Genomic DNA, 15955 nt, shown 5'->3' with positions numbered 1-15955 from the left:
CTTACAGAGCCAGGTCACAGGTGATCATGCTGGTGGAGGCCTGGGCAGACTCTGAGTGCTCTGGGGACTCCAACACTGTGGCCATAAACGGGAGAGTGGACTTCCTGAAAAAGAAGCTAGCCCATCAGTGTCCTGGGTGTGCCTTGGGGGGACCCTGGTGGTGGGGGAAGACCATGTGGTGGGGTATGGCTTCTGCAGGAGCTGTTACTAGAAGTGAAGCCAAGGTGGTGCTGGTAATAGTCGTGAGGGGGATGGCTACCTTGCTCTAGCTTTTGGGCTAGTGGAAACCTTGGTGGTAACCCCTCACGGGCCTCGCTATCATGGACAGCAGGAACTGGGACACTAGGCCATGGAGCCCATCTACCTAGGAGAAAGTGGGTGGCTGCTCCACGAAGCAGATGTGCAAGGTTATTTTTTAATTTTTATTTATTTGTTTTTGGCTGAGCTGGGTCTTCCTTGCTGCCCAGGACTTTCTCTAGTTATGGCATGTTGGCTTCTCATCGTTGTGGCTCCTCTTGTTGTGGACTGTGGGCTCTATGGCACACAGGCTCAGAAGTTGTGGCACATGGGTTCCACAGCATGTGGAATCTTCCCAGACCAGGGATCAAACTGGTGTCCCCTGCATTGGCAGGTGGATTCTTAACCATTGGACCACCAAAAATAGCAATTGATTTTTATGTGTTGATTCTACAACTTTACTAAACTCTAAATTAACAATTTATGTATAGGTGATTTTGTTTTTATACATAAATAATATATGTCCAAATACTGGAATTTCTATTTCTTCCTTTTGACGCATTATTTCTCTTTTTGCCTCACTGTGCTGGCTAGGATCTCCATCACAGTTGCATAGTTCATTATTTTTTTTTCAGGTTGTAGATTTTTTGTGGACTCTTTTAGCAGGTTAAGGAATTTCTCTTCTAGTTCTTACTTATTAAGATTTATTTTTATAATAATTCTTAATCTTCGGCCTAGATCTTTCACCAGTTTATGTCAGCACATCCAACTGTATAACTCTGTGTTCATTGATTTAACAAATGTGTTATTGAGCACTTACTGTGAGCTAGAGTTGATTCTAAGACCTAGGGCCCAGGAGTAAACTAGACAGACCATGTCCCTGCCCACATGGATGAACATCCAGTGGGAGAAGACAGTCAGTTTAAAAGGTAAACAGATATTAAACAAGTCATCACTGGATTATAATAAGTGCTTCCTGGGTGGTGCTAGTGGTAAAGAACCCACCTGCCAATGCAGGACACATAAGAGACACAGATTTGATTCTTAGGGCAGCAAGATCCCCTGGAGGAGGACATGGCAACCCACTTCAGCATTCCTGCCTGGAGAACCCCATGGACAGAGGAGCCTGGTGGGCTATGGTGCATAGGGTCACAAAGAGTCAGACACTACTGAAGCGACTTAGCACTCAGGCATGCACATGATGGAAATAAAAAGGATAAGGAAAAGGGTATATTTTTGATAAGGTAGTCAGGGAGTCCTCTCTCAAGAGATTATACTTGAGCTGAGTTCTGAATTACAAGTAGGAGATTCCATTTGAGGATTCTGGGCAAGAGCATTCCAGGCTGAGGAAAAGCTACTGCTAAGATCCTATGGAAAGAAAGAGCTTGGCTTGTACAGACTAAGAAAGAGGGTCAGCACTCGTGAAGTGGCTCTACAGGAGCCTGATGAAAAGGGTGCTAAGAGCAGTTTGGAAAGGCAGACAGGGGTTATCATACCAGAAGCCTTGTTGACCACAGGAAACAGTATGGATTTTAGTTTAGTTACAGTGGAAGCCTTGAAATGGGGGCAATCAGATTTATATTGTTTAAAGCTCCCTTTGGTGCTTATAGAAGAGAAGACTTTGCCAGAAGTTCAGTCAGAAGGCTATTGCAGAAGATGAAGCAAAAGACGGTGGTAACTTGAACCAGATTGGGGGCAAGGATGGAAAAGCAGGTATGGGGAGGGGAGATGGGGAATGGAGTTGAGATATATTTTGGAAGTAAAATAGAAAGGGCTTGATGGCGGATTCAGTGTCGGTAAAGGGGAAACATGACTCCTAGGTTTATGGAATAACTGGCTTGATTTCAAATAGGGGGAGAGAACTACAGGTTTGGCAGGGGTTATCAAGGGATCTATTTTGGATGAGTTATATTTTAGCTCTTTATTAGATATCCAAGCAGAGACGGCAAATTAGCATATGAATGCATAAGACTGGAGCTCAGAGAAGAGGCCAAGGCTATAAATTTGGAGAGATCAGGCTTCCTAGGGAGGGAATAAACTGAGTTTTGTGGGGGTTTTTGTCTGTGCAATGCAGCTTGCAGGATCTTAGTTCCCCAACCAGGGCTAGAACCTGGGTCACAAAAGTGAAGGCCCAGAATCCTAAACACTAGGCCTAACCATGAGGGAACTCCTCAGATTTTTTTTTAAGCATACAAATGAATCCAGAAGTACTCAGACATTTAGAGGTCAGACTGAGGAGGAGGAGCCAGCAATGCAAGGTCAGAAAAATTGCACACGAAGGAGAAAAACCAGTGTGTGGTGTTACAAAAGCCAAGACAGGAGCAAATGTTCCCGGGAGGAAGGAATGGTCAATTGCCACATGTTACTGAGACCCTAATGCTGGGAAGGATTGGGGGCAGGAGGAGAAGGGAATGACAGAGGATGAGATGGCTGGATGGCATCATCAACTTGATGGACATGGGTTTGGGTGGTCTCCGGGAGTTGGTGATGGACAGGGAGGCCTGGCGTGCTGCGATTCATGGGGTCGCAAAGAGTCGGACACGACTGAGTGACTGAACTGAACTGAGAGACAGAGAAAGATGAGGACTGAAAAGGATGCACTGATTTTTTTTTTTTTGATTGACACAACTGGCATTTATTAGAAATTCACTATGTACAAAGTAACTGAAGAACTACTTTGATGCATTTGCTCACAGATTCTGTACCTTGACCCTATTGTTTCCATTCTAAAGATAAGGAAACTGAGGCTTAGATTCAGTGGACTACTCAAGTATCAATTCCTCTTAAACCACAGTGAGTGGTTGAACTGGGATTCAGACCCCAGTTTGTTGCCAAAGCCTGAGTTATTACCTACTGGAGCGCACAGCCTTCCCTAACGGCAGGTGTAAGAGGCTGCAGTTTGTCTCAATGTACTAAGTTACTTACCAATTCACTCAGGCATGACCATACCACCAATTGCACATTTCACTACCTGAAAGAGTTTAGTAACACTTCACACCTGGATGTTTGTGTGTTTTGCCTTCTAAATCTTTTAGAAAAATGTTCAATGAAGCAATTGCCAGTATTAACCTGCAGTTGGTCTCAGTATTACTACTACTCTATTCAGAAAAATCTCTATATAATCTATGCTTTTAGAATTTTTTATTGAGGTATAACTGACACATTAGTTTCAGATATAACAGCATGATGATTCCATGTTTATATACTCTAGGATCACCACAGTAAGTCTAGTTACCATCCATCACCATACATAATTAACAAAAGAATTTTTTTCTTACAATGAGAACTTTGAAGATGTACTCTCTTAGCAACTTTTATTCAATAACAGTATTACTAACTACAGTCACCATGATGTATATTTCATCCCTGTGACTTGTTTTATAATAAGTTGATTCCTTTCACATTCTCCACCACCACTCCCCCAACCATGCACTGAATTTTGAAACTGGGAAACTGTTTATGACCTTGATAGGAGGATTCTGATGGAGCAATTTTGACAGCAGGCAGAGCAAAGTGGGTTGAAAGCTGAATGCAAGATGGAAAAATAGAGATCTCAGCGTCGAGTGCTTATTTGAGGTTTGTGGTCATGAAATGAAAATGGAACCAGTAGGTCCAGCTCAGTAATTTTTTTTCTGGCAGTGTTCAGTTGCTCAGGTGCAGGCATGAAAAACTGATAGTCGGGGTACAGTTAGGGTTGGGGGCTAGCCAGTCAAGTAAATGAAGATTGAGATGAAGACAGGCAAATTTGTTGAGGGTGTATGAAAAGAGTGCCTATAGTAATGGATTCTTTTCTAAGCTGAGCAGAAAAGGAAGTGAAAATAGGTGGGAGCTGATAGATAGTGAAAAAGTGATACAGATAATGGGGTCTTGAGTTTGAAGAGTTGTGTGGTGTAGACACTAAACCAAAGGGCCTGGAAGGATAGGAAATGGTGGTCAGAGTAGGTGGTTTGAAATTCAGAATTCAGTTGAGGTATGGTTATGGGTGGTGAGCTAGTATCCTGTGAACCTGGGAGAGGCTGGCTAGTGGAGAAGGGAAGGGAGGAAGTCAAGGAGGTGACAGGCAGAAGTACTGGATAGTTCATCCACATGGGTAATTAAGTCCCTAAGGACAGGAGTTGGAGTAGGATGAAGGGAAAGTCTGTGACCAGGAGACAAAGTCATTGATGAATGAGTCCACAGATAACAGCAATAAAGAGAGTAGAAAGTGGTACAGCAGAGATGGCATTAACCTCAAAGAGCTCGGGATTGGGGACTTCCCTTGGGGTCCAGGGGCTAAGACTCCAAGTTCCCAAGGCAGGAGGCCTGCGTTCAATCTCTAGTCAGGGATCTAGATCCCATAAGTGAAGTGAAGTCACTCAGTCGTGTCCGACTCTTTGCGACCCCATGGACTGTATGTAAGCTACCACGCTCCTCCGTCCATGGGATTTTCCAGGCAAGAGTACTGGAGTGGGTTGCCATTTCCTTCTCCAGAGGATCTTCCCAACCCAGGGATCAAACCCAGGTCTCCCGCATTGTAGGCAGACGCTTTACCATCTGAGCCACCAGGGAAGTCCTCATATGTCACAACTAAGAGTTCACATGCCACAACTAAAGATCCCCTAGTGCCACAGCAAAGATCAAACATCCCACATGCCAGAACTAAGACCCAAGGTAGCCAAATAAATAAATGAATGAAAATAAATCTTTTTTTTGCTTTTTATTTTGTATTGGGGTACAGCTGATTAACAATGTTGTGACAGTTTCAGGTGAACAATGAAGGGACTCAGCCATACATATACATGTATCCATTCTCCCACGTAAAAATAATTGAAAAAAAAAAAAAGGAACTCGGGTTTGGGAAGGTAAAGGATAAGAAAGATTAGGAAGCAGCAGTGAGGAACCAGGAAACTATGCTAAGCCTGCTGGCCCTGAGATCCATGAAATGTGAGAGAAGGAGACAGCCTTCCCTTGAGAAGGCTAAGGAACCTGAGTCTTTAGAAGAGCGCTGGGTTCAGATGAGGCCAGGAGGTGAAGAAGCACCCTATGAGCTCCTCAAACTACCCCGACCAGAGCTCACTGCTGGGTCTTCACTGGTGGTCCAGTGGTTAGGCCTCTGAACTTTCACTGTAAGGGCACAGGTTCAATCCCAGGTCAGGAAACTAAGATTCCACAAGCCTTGGCACAGCCAAAAAAGAAAAAAACAGACCAACAGAGTACAGAGAGTACTCACCGTCTGGATGGGGTTGGAGGAGATATATGAGAAGTAAGGGATTAGCATATACACTATACATAAAATATACAAAATATATATAAAATATATATATTAAAAAATATATAAAATATATGTATATAAAATAGAGAAACAACAAGGACCTACTGAACCACACAGAGAACTATATACAATATCTTGTAATAACTTATCATTGAATCTGAAAAAAACAAGTATATTTTATATGTATAAATGAATGACTTTTTCGTACACCTGAACCTAACATACCGTTGTAAATCAATTTTTTTAAATGGTCAATTAAAAAAAAACCTCATCTTCTCCCCAGCCTGTTCCGACATAACCAACAGTACCCCATCATCTGTATTCCCTCTTTTCCACTCCCTTGGACACTCCTTAACCCAGATCTGGATAACTGCTACAACCTCTGTAAGGGTCTCCTGACCACTGGTCTTGACCTTCCCTCCCTTCATCTATTTTCTGCAGCCACAGCAAAACTTTCAAAATGCAAATCTGCTATTATCCCAATCCTACCTAAAACTCCTCAATGACCTCTCAACTATTATAGGATGAAGCCCAAGGTCCCCAGTATGATTTAACTGTACTCTACAGTCTAGTCTTCGAGACCTCTCCACGTTTACCCTAACTCTCATCCTGTACCTCTCCCTGACACTCTCTGTTCCTAGCACAGTACATTTCTTTTCCTTCCTCCAAAAGGTCAAGAGTTTTTTCTTACACCTCTGGGTCTTTCCACTTGCTGCTCCAACAGCCCAGGACACACTTTCTTGCTGTGTACTTGGCAAGCTTCTATTAATTCATCTTTCAGGTCCTTGAAGGGAGCAATTTCCTCCAGAAAACCTTTCTCAATCTTAAAATTAATCTTACTCCTATGTTTCCTAGTTCTAGTATGTATTACATATCCTACCCTAACATTTACAACACAGTATTTCAATTTTTTTCTCTTTTCAATTGTCTGTAAGCTTTGGGATAGCAGGACTCTATTTTACTTCTCTGTTCTCAGAATTTAATATAATGATGCTCTGCAGTAGGCACTCAACAAATATCTGTTGAATAAATGAGTCAATCTTATTAAATTAATAATCAGATAATCTTTCAAGGCTAGTGTAGGCCTATGCTTTTTGAATTTGGGTTTGTGTCCCTGGCAGAGGGTGGTAACACAGTGATGTGCCAAGGTGTTCTTGAAGCCTCAGAACAAGCCTCTTTTGGATTGTCAATTTCACTAACTTGTTTGATATTTAAATGTTAAAAATGCTTAAAGGAAAGCATATAACTTTAAATGCTTATATTAGGAAAGAAGAAAGACTGAGAACATAATAAGCTAAGCATTTATTGTAAAAAGTTAGAAATAAAATAGCAAAATAAATGCAAAGAACGGTACTGGGCCAACTGGATATCCACATACAAGAGAATGATGTTGGATCCCTACCTCACACCTTATCCAAAACTCAAAATGGATCAAATTCTAAGTATAAGAACTAAAGCTCAGAGAAGGCAATGGCACCCCACTCCAGTACTCTTGCCTGGAAAATCCCATGGACGGAGGAGCCTGGTAGGCTGCAGTCCATGCGGTCGCTAAGAGTTGGACACCACTGAGCGACTTAGCAGCAGCAGCATTTTAAGTTTTCTTCCCGTGTAGAGAATTGGGAGGCCCTCCCTGAGTTTTTCCTTTAACCACAGTATTGTCTGTGTATTTAATCTAAAAAGTCTGAACTTCTGAAAAAGACCTTTGCTGAAAATATGAAGAGAGCTGCTCTTTTCCCTCCTTGTTTTAAATACTGATGTGTAGACCTGAAAGCCCACAGGATGCTCAGCTTTGACCTGGTCCAATATTTTATTTAAAAGTATCCTGTTATGCTTTTTATACAAGTTACCAGCATTTCTCAAGTCCATCAAATATAGTAGTGACCCCTGAAGAAAATACAGCCACACACTGGCAATGTACTCAGCCAACCTGAGGTGTGTGTGTCTTGCTCTCCAAATTCTTGCTGATTTTTTTCAGACTGGACCTTGATCCAGAATAATTTTATCTCCCCTATGACTTGATGGCGCACATGTGTTGGGAGTATGTGTCTTAACTTTTTAAGTATTTTCCTTTTAATTCCCATTGTTCTGACATGTAATTGTGTTCCATGTAAGCAGGCGTCAATGTTCTGGCATTTGACAACTTAATCCCATTCTGGAGTTCATCCCTTCTCCTGCCTGAAGCCTTCCTCTTGTCCGCCTCGCCTGAACCTTGAAGGTCTGGCTGAAGTCAAAGTGCTAGGGATGGTCCTGCTCTAAAACACGGTATTTTATCCATTGTTAGAATTCACAAGGAGAATATTTTTCCCAGATGTAGAATGGTTGCATCAACTCACTCTTAATTCACATCTGTATTTTAAAGGATTTCTAAGTTTGCCACTGAAATTCTTTGTGTCAGTCACCCACACACTGATTGTTTAACTTACAGCAGCATAATATGACTGTTGGTTGTTTTTGTTTTAAGTGTTTATAGTATTAACTCATTTATCCTGAATATCGTGGAGTTAAGTTAGTACATGAACTTAGCAGTCTGGAGTGATTCATTTGGTATGAATTTCATTGGTGTGTCTGTGTGGAGTTTTAAAAATCCAACAACCTTAAACTTCTACGTTTCAAAATATTTGTGAATTTTCAAAGAAAATAAAGCTGATAATTAACAGGTTTTGAAAAAAAAAAGAACTAAAGCTATAAAACGCTTACAAGAAAAAATAATCATAAATCTTTGTGACCTTGGATTAAGCAATAGTTTCTTAGATAAGCCACCAAAAACACATGCAACAAGAGAAAAAAATAGATAAATTGGACATCATCAAAATTTAAAATGTTTATGCTTTAAAGGACATTGTTGAGAAAATGAAAAGAAAATTCTCCAAAAAGGAGAAAAGTTTTATAAATCATGGATCTGATATAGGATATCCATCCGTAATATATACAAAACTTGTACAACTCAATAATAAAAAGACAACCCAATTTTAAAATGAACACAGGATCTGAATGGACATTTCTCCAAAGTACATATACTAATGGCCAATAAGCACATGAAAAGATATCGATATCATTAAGCATAAGGGAAATGCAATCAAAACCACAGTGAGTTATTACCTCACAACCACTAGAATTGATAGAATCAAAAAGACAGATACTAGGGACTTCCTTGGTGGTGCAGTGGATAAGAATCCACCTGCTAATGCAGAGGCCCTGTGTTCAATCCCTGGTCTGGGAAGATTTCACATGCCTTGGAGGAATTAAGCCCAGGCACTACAACTACTGAGCCCAAGCTCTAGAGCCTGCAAGCCGCAACTACTGAGCCCACATGCTGCACCTGATGGAAGCCTTCGCACCTAGAGCCTGTCCTCTGCAACGAGAAGCCACTGCAATGAGAAGCTCATGAGGTGCCACAAGAGTAAGCCAGCACACAGCAATGAAGATTGGCGGGGGTGCGGGGTAGGGGGTGGGGTGGGGAATTGCCCTCTTTAAAAAAAAATTTTTTTTTAAAGACAGATAATAAAAGTGTTTTGGGAGGATATGAGGAAATTGGAAACTTCATAAGTGTTTGGTGAAAGTGTAAAATGGTGCACCACTGTGGAAAACAGTGTCACTGTAGAAGACAGTTTCTCCAAAAGTTAAATATAGAATACTATATGATATAGCAATTCCAATTCGGTAGAATTGTAAGCATGTTCACACAAAAACTTGTACACAAATGTTTGTAGCATTTTATTCATAAAAGCAAAAAAGTGGAAATAAATCTCCATCAACAAATGAAGAGATAATCAAATATGAAAGATCCATACAATGGAAAATTATTCAGCCATAAAAAGAGATGATATACCGTTACAACATGGATGAACCTTGAAAACATTATTCCAACTGAAAGAAGCTAGACACTAAAGGCCACATATTATATGATTCTGAAGGTGAAAAGTGAAAGTTGCTCAGTCCGAAAAGTGTCCGACTCTTTTCGAGCCCATGGACTGACTGTACAGTCGATGGAATTCTCCAGGCCGGAATACTGGAGTGGGTAGCCTTTCCCTTCTCCAAGGGATCTTTCCAACCCAGGGATCGAACCCAGGTCTCCTGCATTACAGGCGGATTCTTTCCAGCTGAGCCACAGGAGAAGACCAAAAATACTGGAGTGGGTAGCCTATCGCTTCTCCAGGGGATCTCCCCAACCCAAGAATCAAACCGGAGTCTCCTGCATTGCAGGCGTATTCTTTACCAACTGAGCTATTAGGGAAGCATTATATGATTCTATTTATATAAAATACCTAGAATAGGGGGACTTACCTGGTGGTCCAGTGGTTAAAACTCGGCAGAAACAGAAAGTAAATAGCTGTCGTCTAGGGATGGGGTTGAAGAGAGGGGGATGGAGAGGAACATATGATGGGTACAGAATTCTTTTTGGAGTGATGAAAATGTTCTAAAATTAATTGTGGTGACGGTTATACAACTTTGTGAATATACAAACAACCATTAATATGTGTGCCCTTTATATAGGTGAATTGCATGACATACAAATTATATCTTAATAAACCTGTTATTGGGCTTCCCAGGTGGCTCAGTGGTATAGAATATGCCTGCCAATGCAGGAGATGCTGGTTCAATCCCTGGCTTGGGAAGATCACCTGGAGAAGGAAATGGCAACCTACTCCAGTATTCTTGCCTGGGAAATCCCATGGACAGAGGAGCCTGGCGGCCTACAGTCCATGGGGTTGCAAAGAGTCAGACATGACTTAGTGACTAAACAACAACAGCAACAAATCTGTTATAAAAAATAATACATATACTCAAAGAAATAAGAAAATAATAAAAGCCAAGAGCACAAGATTGAGAATATAAACAATAAACAGGAAGTCCCTGGTGGTCCAGTGCTTAAGACCCCACACTTCCAATGGAGAGGAAGAAGATTTGATCCCTGGCTGGGGAACTGAGATCCCATGCACTGTTGGGCGCAGCAAAAATATAAATAAATAAACATTTAAAAAAATAATATTTGAAGATACTGAAAAGTGCCGTTGAGAAAATAGAGTATCAGGAAAGGCTGATGGGAAATATTCCTTTAGCTAAGGTGGTCAGGGAAGGCTTCTTTGAGGTGGTAACATTTGAATTGAGACTTGAATGGTGAAAAGGACGCAGCCATGTATTATTGACTTGGAAAGAGTGATCCAGGTTGAGGCAACAGCAAGTGAGAAGACCCTGAGGCTGGTGTGAGAGCATAAGGAAAGCTTGTGGGGCTGGGGCGAATGGTATGAGGGAAGAGATTGACAGGCTGTGACGTCAGAGGTCCTAGGCTTCCTGGACCAAGGGAAGGAGTGCATTTTATTCTATTTGCAGAGGGAAGTCATTGTAGAATTTGAAGGAGTCTCTCCCCCTTCAAGATGTTTAATTATGAAAGAGAGAAAAAGTGGGGCAACAGCTCAGGGGAGGGATATGAAGGCCTATCCCAGAAGAAGACAATGACTTGGTCTTAAATTTTATTAATATTAATGTTCCCTAGCTCCCCTCGGCCGCCGCCCCCGGCCCCCTGCCCCTGACCCGGCCTAGCCCCTCTCGGCCACGCTTCTGCGCGGAGCCGCCACAGCCGCCTTGCTTCTGCGCGGAGCCGTCGCAGCATCCTCGAATTTGGAAAACTCAGCAGTGGCCACAGGACTGGAAAAGGTCAGTTTTCGTTCCAATCCCAAAGAAAGGCAATGCCAAAGAATGCTCAAACTACCGCACAATTGCACTCATCTCACATGCTAGTAAAGTAATGCTCAAAATTCTCCAAGCCAGGCTTCAGCAATACGTGAACCGTGAACTTCCAGATGTTCAAGCTGGTTTTGGAAAAGGCAGAGGAACCAGAGATCAAATTGCCAATATCTGCTGGATCATCAAAAAAGCAAGAGAGTTCCAGAAAAACATCTATCTCTGTTTTATTGACTATGCCAAAGCCTTTGACTGTGTGGATCACAATAAACTGTGGAAAATTCTGAAAGAGATGGGAATACCAGACCATTTGACCTGCCTCTTGAGAAACCTGTATGCAGGTCAGGAAGCAACAGTTAGAACTGGACATGGAACAACAGACTGATTCCAAATAGGAAAAGGAGTATGTCAAGGCTGTATATTGTCACCCTGCTTATTTAACTTCTATGCAGAGTACATCATGAGAAACGCTGGGCTGGAGGAAACACAAGCTGGAATCAAGATTGCCAGGAGAAATATCAATAACCTCAGATATGCAGATGACACCACCCTTGTGGCAGAAAGTGAAGAAGAACTAAAGAGCCTCTTGATGAAAGTGAAAGAGGAGAGTGAAAAAGTTGGCTTAAAGCTCAACGTTCAGAAAACTAAGATCATGGCATCTGGTCCCATCACTTCATGGGAAATAGGTGGGGAAACAGTGGAAACAGTGTCAGACTTTATTTTTTGGGGCTCCAAAATCACTGCTGATGGTGATTGCAGCCATGAAATTAAAAGACGCTTACTCCTTGGAAGGAAGGTTATGGCCAACCTAGATAGCATATTGAAAAGCAGAGACATTACTTTGCCGACAAAAGTCCATCTAGTCAGTGACAAGGGCTCAGGGCCGGGGCAATGGGATGACCCAGAAGGATGGGATGGGGAGGGAGGTGGGTGGGGGGTCCAGGAAGGGGAACACATGTAAACCCATGGCTGATTCATGTCAATGTATGGCAAAAACTATTACAATATTGTAAAGTAATTAGCCCCCAACTAAAATAAATAAATTTATAAAAAAAAAAAAAAAAAGTCCATCTAGTCAAGGCTATGGTTTTTCCAGTGGTCATGTATGGATGTGAGAGTTGGACGGTGAAGAAAGCTGAGTGCCGCAGAATTGAGGCTTTTGAACTGTGGTGTTGGAGAAGACTCTTAAGAGTCCCTTGGACTGCAAGGAGATCCAACCAGTCCATCCTAAAAGAGATCAATCCTGGATGTTCATTGGAAGGACTGCTGTTGAAGCTGAAATTCCAATACTTTGGCCACCTCATGCGAAGAGTTGACTCATTGGAAAAGACCCTAATGCTGGGTAGGATTGGGGGCGGGAGGAGAAGGGGACAACAGAGGATGAGATGGTTGGATGGCATCACTGACTTGATGGACATGGGTTTGGGTGGACTCCGGGAGTTGGTGATGGACAGGGAGGCCTGGAGTGCTGTGGTTCATAGGGTCGCAAAGAGTCGAACACGACTGAGCGACTGAACTGAACTGAATGTTCCCTATGAATGCCTAGCCCAGAAAAACACAATTACTAAGTCTTAAGTTTTATTAATGTTCCCTCCTCACACCTTACCCTCCCAGCTGTTCTCACAGGTTTGAGCAGCAAACCTGTTCCTTTTTGGATCACGGTGGTAAGTGCCTACAACTCCCCTTAAATGATAATTAACTTCTTCAGCCTTTGGTGCCTCAGTTCTGCCACCTGAAAAATGGGATGGGACCCATGTGACAGCTGAAGGTATTGAGTGTGAGGCCTTTGGGTCCCTCAGAAGAAATGATTGCCAGGACTCCAAGCTTCCTGCAGACTCCAGGGCAGCTCACCCACCCTCAGTGCTTGCTGGGTGCCTCACAGCAACCTTGAGAGTCCCATCAGAGCTGAGAGGGGGAGGGACCTGCCCAAGGTCCCACGAGAGGCAGAGATCAATCCAGAGACAGAACCCAGACCTCAGTTCTCATTTCCTGTTGTTCTCAAAAAGCACACAGTGGCCAGAAACAGTGAACCTGAGACCCAGAGTCTGCTAAGATATAGCTCCCCTGAAAACCTGACCTCTCCTCACCTGTCCTGGGTATTAAGGACTCCATGAAGTCCTCATCTGTCCCAGGTGTCACCCACCTCTGAGCCCTGATACCTTCACCAGTCCTGGGTGTTTGCCAGCCTCTGCAACAAGGAAGCTGCTGTTGATTTCAACAAGCACGTTGATGACAGAGTTGTGGGAAGATGAGCCAGAGGACAGAGTGGGAGGACTGACCCGGAATGACTTTTCTAAGAAATATGACCATCAAGGAAGGAATCGAAAGACAGAAAGCACTGGTAAACAGCAGAGTCAAAGGAGAAGTTTTTGTCATTGGGTTTGGGCTGCAGTTGTCTTTTAGGACGAGGAAATTGAGAATAAGCTGGAATGCTGACAATAAGGAGTCAGTGAAAAGGATAATAGGGGACTTCCCTGGTCATCCAGTGGTTAGGACTCTAAGCTTCCACGGCGGCAGGGCATAGATTTGATCCCTGGTCGGGGAACTATTAATAAAATCCTACATGCCATGTAGTGCAGCCAAAAGAAAAAAAAGAAGGATGATAAAGATTCAAAAGAACAAGAGAATCACGAATTGAGGAGGTGTGCCCCACAGCACAAGTGGAGACGTAAACAGGAAAGGAAGTTCTTCTCTATTTGTAACTAGAGGGAGGGAAGAAGGAACTAACGTGGATGAAGGTGAGTTTGAGGGGGGAGGAGGCAGGAAGCCACAGGGGAAGCAGGAGGAGCATGGGGACAAGAAGTGTGGAGGTTTAAGAAATAGCCATTGTAGGTAATAGTGGAGAATTGACTAGGGAAACAGGAAAGATGGCCAGGCAACTTTGAGGGCCCATTTATAGTAGCACCAACCTGCTCAGATATGTGATTTTGTTCAGCATTGTCCATTTGTCCAGATGTAGACCCAGAGAAGATGGGGAGGTGGAAACAATGTAGGGTTGGTATGAGCCAAAGACAAGTGCAAGAGAATTGAAAACATTGGTGAAAGGGTTGAAGTGATGAACCAGAGACTCCTGTTACTGAAAAAATAAACAAACCTGCAATACTCAGAACAATCTGTTTTATTGGCACCATTCTTGCAGGTTGATGGGCGCTCTCAGTCAATGTTCTTCTGGGGATTTTTGGCCATAGTTCAAGGCTTGTGGGATCTGACTTCCCAAACCAAGGACTGAACTCACAACCTCTGCAGTGAAAAGTGCAGAGTCCTAACCACTGGACCACCAGGGAATTCTCTCAGACAAGGTTCTTTAAATGTGTGTGCACATCCCATGATGAGGAACTTCATAACCTGGTGATCCACACACTGCCAAAAATGTCGCAGAACAGTGACTGGCGCCTGTAATGGAATCTGTTATATGTGTAGCTCCCCCCAGTGTCTTTTGAACCTATTTCTTACATGGTGGCAATTTCCCACCTCCCAAAGGTAGAGATGCCAAGACTTGCCTGTCAAACCTCGTTTGCAGCCAGGGCTCGAAACTGTGACTTGATCACTGATCAGATGCACCTGTGTAAACCTTTCAGTGTCACAAGGAAGGTGGCCCTGGCCTTGAAGACTCCCTTTTGCCTGCCAGGATGTTCAGGGTAGGGGTCCCAGCATTAGTGAGGATGCTCAGAAACTGCTAAGTGAGTAAATGTGCAAGTGTCCAGTGCTCGTGGGCCCTGCCTCCTTCCTAGAGCAGCCCAGCTGCATGACTGGCATATTATTCCTAGCTCGAGAGAAGTGCTGTCCAATGGAGATTTAGAGTAAGCCACATAGGCAATTTTAAGTTGTTTAAAAACCATATTAAAAAAATTTTTAAGGTGAGGTCATCTAATTATTATATATATATTTTTGGCCATTCTGTGCAGCATACGGGATCTTAGTTTCCTGACTAGGAATCGAACCCATGCCCCCTGTGTTGGAAGCATGGAGTCTTAACCACTGGACCAACAGGGAAGTCCCGAGACCATCGTATCAATGTATTTTAATATATCAATATATTTTATATATCGATATTTGGCCACCTGATGCAAAGAGCCAGACTCATTGGAAAAGACCCTGAGACTGGGAAAAATTGAAGGCAAAAGGAGAAGGGGGCAGCAGAGGATGAGGTGTTAGATAGCATCATCAACTCAATGGACATGAATGTGAGCAAACTTTAAGAGACAGAGGAGGACAGAGGAGCCTAGCATGCTACAATCCATAGGGTTGCAAAGAGTCGGACATGACTTAGCGACTGAACAACCAATATTTTATTTAACCCAATATATTCAAAATATTATCATTTTAACATGTGTTCAGTATAAGAAAATATACTTTACATCCTTTTTTATACTAAGTCTTTGAAATTCACTCTGTATTTAACACTTAAAGCACATAACTCAGACCAGTCAGTGGCTACTGTACTGGACAGTAGATGTAGTGCAGACCTACAGCCTCCAAACCTGGCTATTTGGTCACCCTCTACATTACTCAAGCATCCAAATAACCTTCAGTGAACATCTGAAGAAGTGCTATTGTCTGTAACTAAAGATCATCTGGAGAAATCAGCCACGATCAAGAAAAACACACACAGAGAACTTTCTGTCTAGCACAGAGAACCCTACTCAGTGCTCTGTGATGACCTAAATGGGAAGGAAATCTAAAAAAGAGTGGATATATGTATATGTATTACTGATTCACTTTGCTGTACAGCAGAAACTAACACAACAGTGTAAAGCAACTATACTCCAATAAAAATTAACTTAA

This window comes from Giraffa tippelskirchi, chromosome 3 (genome assembly GCF_054371585.1).
Source record: "Giraffa tippelskirchi isolate mGirTip1 chromosome 3, T2T-mGirTip1v1.2.pri, whole genome shotgun sequence".
NCBI classification, from domain to species: domain Eukaryota; kingdom Metazoa; phylum Chordata; class Mammalia; order Artiodactyla; family Giraffidae; genus Giraffa; species Giraffa tippelskirchi.
This window is presented reverse-complemented; position numbering follows the sequence as displayed.